Here is a 9,438-nt window from a genome sequence, read left to right as displayed (position 1 = left end):
TGGTCTTGTTATTTTTAAAATATATGCTATTAGGCTTCTTAATCTACTGATTACAAAAAAATTTTTTGCTTTTCTAAGGTAAATGGAAATAACGTTATGACTAGGGCACTATCTAATTTTATCAGCCTAATTTTAAACTAGGTGGAAAAAGCTGGGTATTTATATTTCTAGGAGAAAGTTTTACTGCCCCAAAGGCATATAGATAAATTTCTATAATGTATCACAGCATCTAAATTTCACATTACTGAGTAGGTGTAGGGAGGACTAATTAAAGGTCTTTCAGAAATGGATTTGGCCTAAGTAGGGATTTAATATATAATCTAAGAGAAATGAATTATCTGATTATTCGTGAATAATTAATATATTTCAAATATGTCTCAAAGCCCCCACTGAATAGAGCTCAGAAACCTGGATGAAATGTCAGAAGTAAGAGGTTACATAGTAGGGTTGAGACAGCTTTCCTTGGAAAAGCCTTCCTGCTATATTGTCCCTTGGCTGATGTCTGGGACCTAGGAATAAGGAGGGTCCCTGCTTCAATAAGAATGGCTCTCTTTGCCTAAACCGTTTTTGCAACACTGTGTTTCTGCTGAATTACTCTTTCTTTCTGGAATTCTTCAATTTAAGTATATGCTAAGCAGAGGGTACCTAAATGACCAGTCACCAATAAAAATCTCTGGTCTACACAGTCTCTAATGAACTTCTGTCACAAGTTACTGCTGGAGGAGGTAAGTGTACCTGTGTGACTCTGTTGGAACAGAATTTCTAAAAGCCTGTGTGCCTCATTTTCTCTGGACTTCCTTACATGCACATTTTCTCTTTGCTTATTTTGTTCAGTGTGCTTTCACTGTACTAAATCATAGCATTCAGTGTGACTGTATACTGAATTCATTGAGTCCTCCTAGAGAATCACAGACCTTGGGGGTAGGGGAGTAGGCTCTAGCCATTCCCTCAACACAGGCTGGTACATGAGAAGAAAAAAAAATAGACACTGTCCCTGAGAAATGTCCCAACATTAGACTTACTAGTCAGACTTTGTCTATTTAAAATATGTTCAAAGAATTAAAGGCACTCATATTTAAAAAACTTAATGATAGTATGACAATTATGTCTGTCCAAGTAGAGAATAACAGTAAAAAGCTTTAACTTACAGATGTAACCAAATAGAATTTCTGAAGTTGAAAAGTACAGTTAACCGAAAATTTCAACAGAAGAGCTTTTATTAGTTTCCCGTGGCTACTGTAACAAAATACTATAAACTATAGGGCTTTAAAAACCAGAAATTTATTGTTTCACACTTCTAGAGGCTGGAAGTCTAAAGTTAAGCTATAGGCTGGGCTATGCTCCCTGTGAAATATCTAGAACATTAGACTTCTTTGCTTCTTTCTAGCTTTTGGTATCTTCTGAAAATCCTTCGTATTCCTTGGTTTATAGCTGCTATCACTCCAATCCATGCTTCCATCATCACATGGCCTTCTCCTCTCTGCGTCCAAACTTCTCACTCTTATAAGGATATTAAGTTATTGGAGTAGGGCCTATGCTAATCCAGTATGACCTTATCTTAACTTGATTATATCTGTAAAGACTATATTTCCAAATAAGGACACTTTCACAGGTAATGGGAGTTAGAGCTTTAATGTGTATTTTGGGGAAAACAAACCCACAACAGGGCTGAACAGCAGATTTGAGCATGAGGAACACAGAATTAGCAAATTTTAAACTATGTCAACTGAGATGCAGTCCAATGAAAAGTAAGTTAAAAAATATAAAGGTAGGGGAGAAAAATAGACCCTCAGAGACCCGAGTAATACTGTCAAGCATATCAACGTATGAATAAAGAGAGTCCCAGAAAAACGTAAGAGAAGGCAAAGGACAGTGAAGATATATGAAGCAACAATAGCCAAAATCTCACCAAATTTGATTAAAAAAACCTTAATCAGAATATTCAAGAAGGTCAATGAATACCAAGCAGGATAAACTCCACCATAATAAAATGGTTCAAGGCCACGGACAAAGAGAATCATGAAAGCTACAAGAGGGAAGTGACTAATCAAGTACAAAGTCTCCTCAGTGAGGTTAATGGCTGATTTTCATCAGAAACCATGGAGGCCAGAAGGCAGTGGGGTGACACATTAAAGGTGCAGAAAGATGAAAACTGCTAACCAACACTATTAGATTTAGCAAAAATCTCCTTTAGTAATGAAGATGACATCAAGTCATTCCTGGATAAACAAAATCTGGGAGAATCCATTGCTACCATCAGCCCGAGAAGAAGTACTGAGCGGAGTCCTTCAGGGTGAAAAGAGAAGACAGAGGAGTAACTTGAATCTATATAAAGAAATAAACTTACATAAGTAAGTATAAATATAAATAAGCACATAAAATGTATATAGATGTATAAACAATATACTAATTTAAAAGAATGCTACATGAAGTAAGTATAATAAATCTATGTTGATGAGCACACAATGGACGAAGATATAATCTGTATGACAATAACAGCAAAAAGTAGGGAACATGGAATAGATCTACATAAGAGTAAAGTTTCTGTATGCTATTTAAGTTAACCTTGTATTAATCCAAATTAGAATGTCGTAAATTAAAATGTTAACTGTAATTTTCAGAGAAACTAGTAAGAGCATACTGCAGAATACATAAAAGAAACAACATGGGAATTAAGTTGGTACACTTGAAAATAACTAACAATAAAAAACAGTAAGTGAGAAATAGTAAAATAAAAAGGTAAAACTCATATAGAAAACAAATGACAAAATGACAGATTTCAATGCTACCTGATTACTACCTAAATGTACATGGACTACACACACTAATTAAGAGGCAGATATTGGCAGAATGGATAAAAACTATGCTTTATATGCTATTCACAAGAATCACACTTTAAGACACGAAGAATTCAAAAATAAAAGGATGGGAAGATATATGCCAAGCAAATATTAATCAAAAGAGAACTAGACTGGCATTATTAACGTAAGACAAACTTCATGACAAATTTTTTATAGAGACATTTACAGGCAATTTATAGTGATAAAGGGTCCATTCTTCAAGGAGATAATTATAAACATTTTTTAATTGACAAGAGACCCCAAAATATACACAGCAAACTGACAGAACTAAAAAGAGAAACAGACCTCTCAGCAATAATAGTCGGAGGCTTCATTACTCAACTTTTAACAGTGGAAAGAATGTTATTTTTTTGTGATGTTTACGTCAGCCCTGTTGGTGGGCAGAGTGGGGGTTGCAACTCATATTTTGTGGTTCAGGAAACTGAAACTTAGATTAAGTGACTTGTCCGGAGTGGTAACCTCAGAACGAATCTTAATTGGCCTTGTCCTGTTTCTAATGAAATATTGTTTTTCAGAGACAGCAGAATAAGCCCTCAAAGCGTACACTCAGGCAGTCAGGCATGCACACTGAAGAAGGAATTCACCCTAGAATAATCTTTCAACATCATCAGGTCAAAATCCACCTCAGACTGCACAGTAATTCCCCTGCCCCCAGTTCAAACACATGAAGCCTGAGAAGTTGTGATTCTCAAGCGCCTGTGCACTATGCTCTCATTATGTTGAAACAATGTAACTCTATAGAAGATGCTCAACTTCCCCGGCTTTTTCCTTTAAATGTAGCCCCAAAACACTCCATGCAGGAGATAGATTCAGCCTTGCCTCCTGTCGCCTTGTGGGTCAACTTAGCAATAAAAGCCTTTACTTTTCTCAGAACCTGGTTCTATAATATTGGCTTCTATGTGTATCGGGCACCAAGTCCTTCCTCGGTGTCAGTCACAACCCTGATGAATGATGGATCTGAGGCAGGGGATATAGATGGTTCCCTGGGACAGAGATGCCTGAACATTTGGACATGAGATAACATCCTGGACACCCAAACCAAGTGCTCTTCTCTCTCCCTTTCCTACATCCTTCTGTCCCAAGGTTGCTGCAGGGACACAGCTGGTGCCCTGAGGAGGTGCCTGGCCCAAGAGAATGGCTCAAATCCTAACCCAACTTCTAGCTCTATGTATTTTCTTTCTTTCTTTCTTTTTTTTTCATGTCATTTCAAATATAATGAGTATACAGGTGAAGTTAATTCCTGGTACCAAGTTCAAAACTTAACCAAAATATAATGCCTTTCCTCCAAATGAGGACACCCTGATAGACTGGGAAATCCAAACATGTGTCCACCTCCCCCTCATTTGCCTGCCAGCATGTGATTCTACCAGCTGCCTTGCAGTGAGACTTCCTGGTGGTCAGGTGACCATCCTGAATGACCAATAGTCTGCTTGACTGCCAACTGCCTCAGAACCTAGGACATTTAAACCAACTGCCCACATGACAGTTGCTCAAAGAAAGCTTCATCTTCAACTGACCAAACTGGGATGAACAGTTAACATTAATTACCTGAGAAAGGGATCTGCTGGGCAGGTGCTTTCATGGCTTAATGACTGAAGTCTACAGCCTCCAGGATCTGACTATTGATTGACTTGAGCAGCCTGGACTCAGGCCTGGCTGAGAGCAGGCAGTGGCTACACTAACTCTGAGTTGTGCCCTATCCCAGCCCAAGTCCTTCCTTACCATAGCCCAGTCTCTGCTGTACAAACTACAGTCTAATGACCAGACTCTACCAACTGATGTTATTTCGGCAGCACCTTCAATGCAGTGTGTGTCGGGGGAGGCCGTTGTGCTTCTACCTGTTCATTGGCTCGGTACCCATTTTGAGGCTGCTGAAGCACTGCTGGAAAAGCTAGGAGAGTCTCTTGACCACAGATGATTTTCGTGTAATTCCTGTGTTTGAATCCTTTATGCTCTTTTCTCTTTGGAACCTGAGACATAATCTTGGAAAATACACTAAAAATAAATAGGATTGTTGGTAATATTGCTGCAGAAGACTAGGAGAAATAAGAATTAATTCCCAAGTCACACTTCTATTCTCCTTGTTCAGCTATCAAGTGGAGCCAACTGAATCTAAATTGTGCTTAGAAGAGGAGGTGTGGCAGGGTGTGCTTAGATAAATAGCACCTAGTCATGAGGGGACATGAATTTATTTCAATGAGACAATATAGAAAGTCAAAACAGCACTGTACTTGAACATGGGAGCTGGTGTCTGATGGCTTGTATCACACCAACGAGAGCCACATGAACCTGAAAAAGTGACTTAACTTTTCTGTTTTCAGTGATGTGCTTTTAGGGCGTGAAAATGGTGACAACCGTGACAAGTTAGTGGCAGAAAACCACAAAGAAGTTCGGAAGAGTTTATTCATGTGAACTGGATTTTTAGTTGTGGGTGCAGGTTGACTTCTATATTGACAGCACCAGTGAGAGATGGAATACGTGGAAATTTGCACCCATGAAACAAAAGAACATGGCTTAGCATTTTTATAAGTCACTTTAATATGGGACACTGAATTTTTCTCAAATTAACTTTGTGAGCATTATTTTCACTGTACCTAATCTGTGTCACTTATAAGATGCACCCTGCCTGTCATATAGCCTGAAGCAGATTTTTGGCCCACATTTCGCTTTCCCTAGATGAGGCTGATGATGCTTTGTCTTCTATTACCCTCCTCACAAAAGCCAGAGTAACACATGACAATAGAGAGATCTGTTGACACTTCAGTGGCAAAAGACCACAGAGAATTTAGGAATAGTATATTCACAGGTCCCTTTATTCACCAACTCTTTAGAAGTCCTCTTGAAGCAAAATTGGACATAGGCAGTTTGGTGTGTGTGTAAAACACCCAACGGATAAATTTTTGTGGGCAAATACCTCTATTAAGCTGAGATGTTACAGACACGCAGCAAAGCACAGTGACCATGACTGGTGGTGTGGGTTTCAATCCCATTTGGAAGATGCCTGAACTTGGGAAAGTTCTGCAGACTTGTCAGTGTCTCAGAGCCTTGTTCTGAGATGTGCAAATGTTCAGATGGCCTACTTATTAGTATGATTTAATGAAGCTCAAAATGTAAAGCCTTAAAAAATAAATGACTGGTGTTTTGTAAGTGCTACATAAATGTTCAAATACTAAATACCTGGAAAAATGAGAAAGAATGTGGTAGTAGTGGCTCCCTCCAGAGAGGACTCTTGAGTGGCTATAGAGCAGGAAAGGGTGTAAGTGTGGCCCAATCTGACTGAAGCCGGGTCTTGGGTCCCAGGGTCATAAAAATGACCATGGAACTATTACTGCTGTGTGATGTGAAATCTGAGTCATGCAACCAAAAGCTGTGGTGATGTGAACTCCAGCGTCACACCAGTAGCATGGGAGAGGACAGTGGTGGTGTGTGTTGTCCCTCAGTTCTTCCCTGCCAATGCAGCAAAGAATTACAGGTTGGTGAGATTTTTAAAAAGTAAGATTTATTGAAAGTACATTTTAGAAGGAGACGGGACACATGCTAAGGAAAGCTGTAGCCCTGTGGAATTTGGCAGGTAAAGAGATAAGACAGAGTACACCCCAATGCAGGAGTGGGTTTTCAGCAAGGAGAGCTGTAACAACCCGCAGAAATGGGAAGGTCTATTTATATTTGGGCCATGATGGGGGGTTCCAAAGGCATTCCTGGGTGATTGGTTCGTGAGGTCATTTTGATTGATGCCTGGCTGCCGTATAACCCTTTGCCCACTGTGCATGTCCTTACCCAGAATTCAGGATTCTCTACCTACCAATAGGCTGGGCCCCTATTCCGTTTTTTCTTCATTATTCATGTCTGACTGACTACCTAAAATTACTTGATATGAAGTTCAGCAAGCCAAGTTTTATTGATAGTGAGCTAGTACACCAGGGAACCAACAAAAAGAAAGGAGCTGACTGAGTCATAGCAATGTAGGACTGGGAAAATTTCCCCGAGTCAGTGGGAGAAGACCAAGCCCTGCACCAAGAGAAGAGTGTAGAAAGAATTCAACACACGTGCCAAAGTTAGAGTCAAAAAGAAAGTTTATCAGAAAAGGAGTGTAAAGCAGGAGCTCCAGGCCTGGAACTTGCACCCGAGTTTGGATATTCCGGAAGAACCACCAGGAGGACCAGAGGGGTGAGAAATGCCATTTATTAGTCACAAGGCTGGGAAGCTTCAGCCCTCGGTCAGTTGGAGCTGCAGGAAAAGGCTCCCGGCCAAGAGCAGGCATCGTTTCACATGTGAGCAGAGGAGAAGGAGATTGCCTCATCCCAGGGAACACAGGTCTTTCACACAGATAAGAGCTGGACATGCCGCCCAGCTAGCGTTGGGGAGGACCTGACCGGCTGTGTCCTCAAGTGGACTAGGGAGATAATGTCCATGGGAATGGCCAAAGGGGCAGATAGTGCCCATGGGAGCAACGGGGAGTGTCCTTTGGGGCAATGCTTTGTTCATTGTTCTCCTTGGGGCTGCTGACTCAGCAGTCCTCTTTGCCTCTCATGTCCATGGAGGGGCTATGTTTGAATTAACTCCACAAGAGGTAACACTCCACAGACAGAGTGTGGTCTCCTCTCAGAGGCAGATATAAGAGGGATAGTGAGAAGGATCCTGAGTGTTCAGGGAATTCAGTTTATATATCACTCTTTAGTTCTTGTGAGTTATAGTTTAAAAGACTTTAACCCATTTCCTTAGATATGGACATACAGTGAAGAAGGAGAATATGTAGCACGAAAAGGTAAGAATATGTAGAGTGAAAGGCCTGCTGGCAGTTCCCAGTCTTTAATCCATAGGTTCCCCATGGTTTTAGCCATAGGGAATGACTGTTGGTTTCTGTCTCCCCTTCAAAGGTGTGGGGAATAGGTTGATAGTAGAAATCTTCCTTTGTTCTGCATGTGTTATCTTGGCCTGGCTGCTGGGCTGATCAGCATACAAGCAGTCTCTGAATATAGCTTGATTAACATTTTTAATTCTCTTGTCTCCTCCCTATATAATTCCCCCTCAGAGATTTTATTCCCTTATTAAGGGGATGTTGTGTGAAGAACGTCTGTCTTCTATAACTTCTTCAAAGCTGAGATAGGGCTGTAGATCCTGCCCACCGGGAATAAAAATCTCTGGAAGCATATCCTAAGGGCCCTGGAGGCACACAGAAGCCTTGCAGCCTAGAAGATATAAATTTAGCAAAAGATTGAAAAGACAAAAGTAAAAATTCATAGTAGAGGTAATTGACAATGAAGTTACTTTTTCATGGCAGTTTATTAATAAAAAGTAAAGATATCTAGTGAAAGGAAATTGAATTATTTTGAAGAGAGAGTAGTTGCACAGACACTGGACTAAAAGAAAAATTATTCAGAAAAGTTCCCTTATTTATCTATTTTCCAGAACAAGAGCTTAAGGTCTTCTATGGGTTTACAGGAACAGATCATACTTTCTGTTTTATTTTCTGGAGGAACCTGTGAGGACTCAAAAGAAATTGTTTTAATTCAAGACAAATATACTCAACTGTTGATTCCTTGTAATTTGACAACAGTTGGGAATTTAGCAAAATTTGGTAGGGCACTTTCTGTTTGCCTTGAGGGCTAACTCTCATTACATCACAGGGAGGGATCTGCTGTGCTCCATAGGAAACCCTGACATACTAATGTCTATGAATGGTTAAGCCTTAGATTCCCCACAAATATACAGTGTGATGGGCAAGGGGGTTGCCCCCTTTTTGGCCGTGTCTCAGTTTCCCAGGACGAGGTGCTCTCTGCACTGGACACTGGTCCTGATGTGTGGCGGAGAATGTCATTGCTAGGCCCAGTCTCATAATGGGAAAGTAAATTATCTTATGTTAGGCTGGCTATTTACTCCTGTCACTGTGCACTCAGCATTGGAGAGAGGCCCATAGGATGGGTCAGGACAGAGTAGGTAGCTCTAGTATGTAGTAAAAATTCAGGGTTTTTTCCCTCTGCCATGTCAAGGATGACCTGAGGCTCCACTGTTGTGATCCGCAAGCCTTTGGGCCCTGTTTTTGGAGGAGAGAGCAACTCCCTCATGAGAGGCTTGCTATGAGGGGCGAGGGCTTATGAGGTCCACCCCTCCCCGGCTTCCAGGACTGGACACTCGCCCTTCCAGTGCCCTTCCTTCTGACAGCTTGCACATTGATTATGCCCCCAGTCCCGATGTTGCCAATCATGACCAACCAAGATCGAGGCCCTCCAGGCATGAAAGGTTTTTTGTTTGTTTTGTTTTTTGATTTTTGTTTTTGTTTGTTTGTTTGTTTGTTTGTTTAATCTAGAGTTGCCTTGAGGTGGTCTCTGTATTATGGCAGTTAAAATTTGCACCTTTTTATATTATGCTTCTTCTCTGCCCAGTCCCAGTTATTGGACACCTTAAAGACCTCTGGCACTAAGGCAGCCTGTAGGGCTGGGGTCTAGGCCCCAACTTTTGAAGTTTCTTTTTGAATATTGGGCACAAACCGAGTTATGAAATGTATAGCCAAGAGTGTCTGGCCCTCAGACTTTGGGCCAATGTTAGTATCTATAAGCCTCAGAAAACTGGTTAAGGC

The sequence above is a fragment of the Pteropus vampyrus genome, unplaced genomic scaffold, assembly GCF_000151845.1.
Source record: "Pteropus vampyrus isolate Shadow unplaced genomic scaffold, Pvam_2.0 Scaffold502, whole genome shotgun sequence".
In the NCBI taxonomy this organism is placed as follows: Eukaryota; Metazoa; Chordata; class Mammalia; order Chiroptera; family Pteropodidae; genus Pteropus; species Pteropus vampyrus.
Note: the sequence above shows the minus strand (reverse complement) of the source record.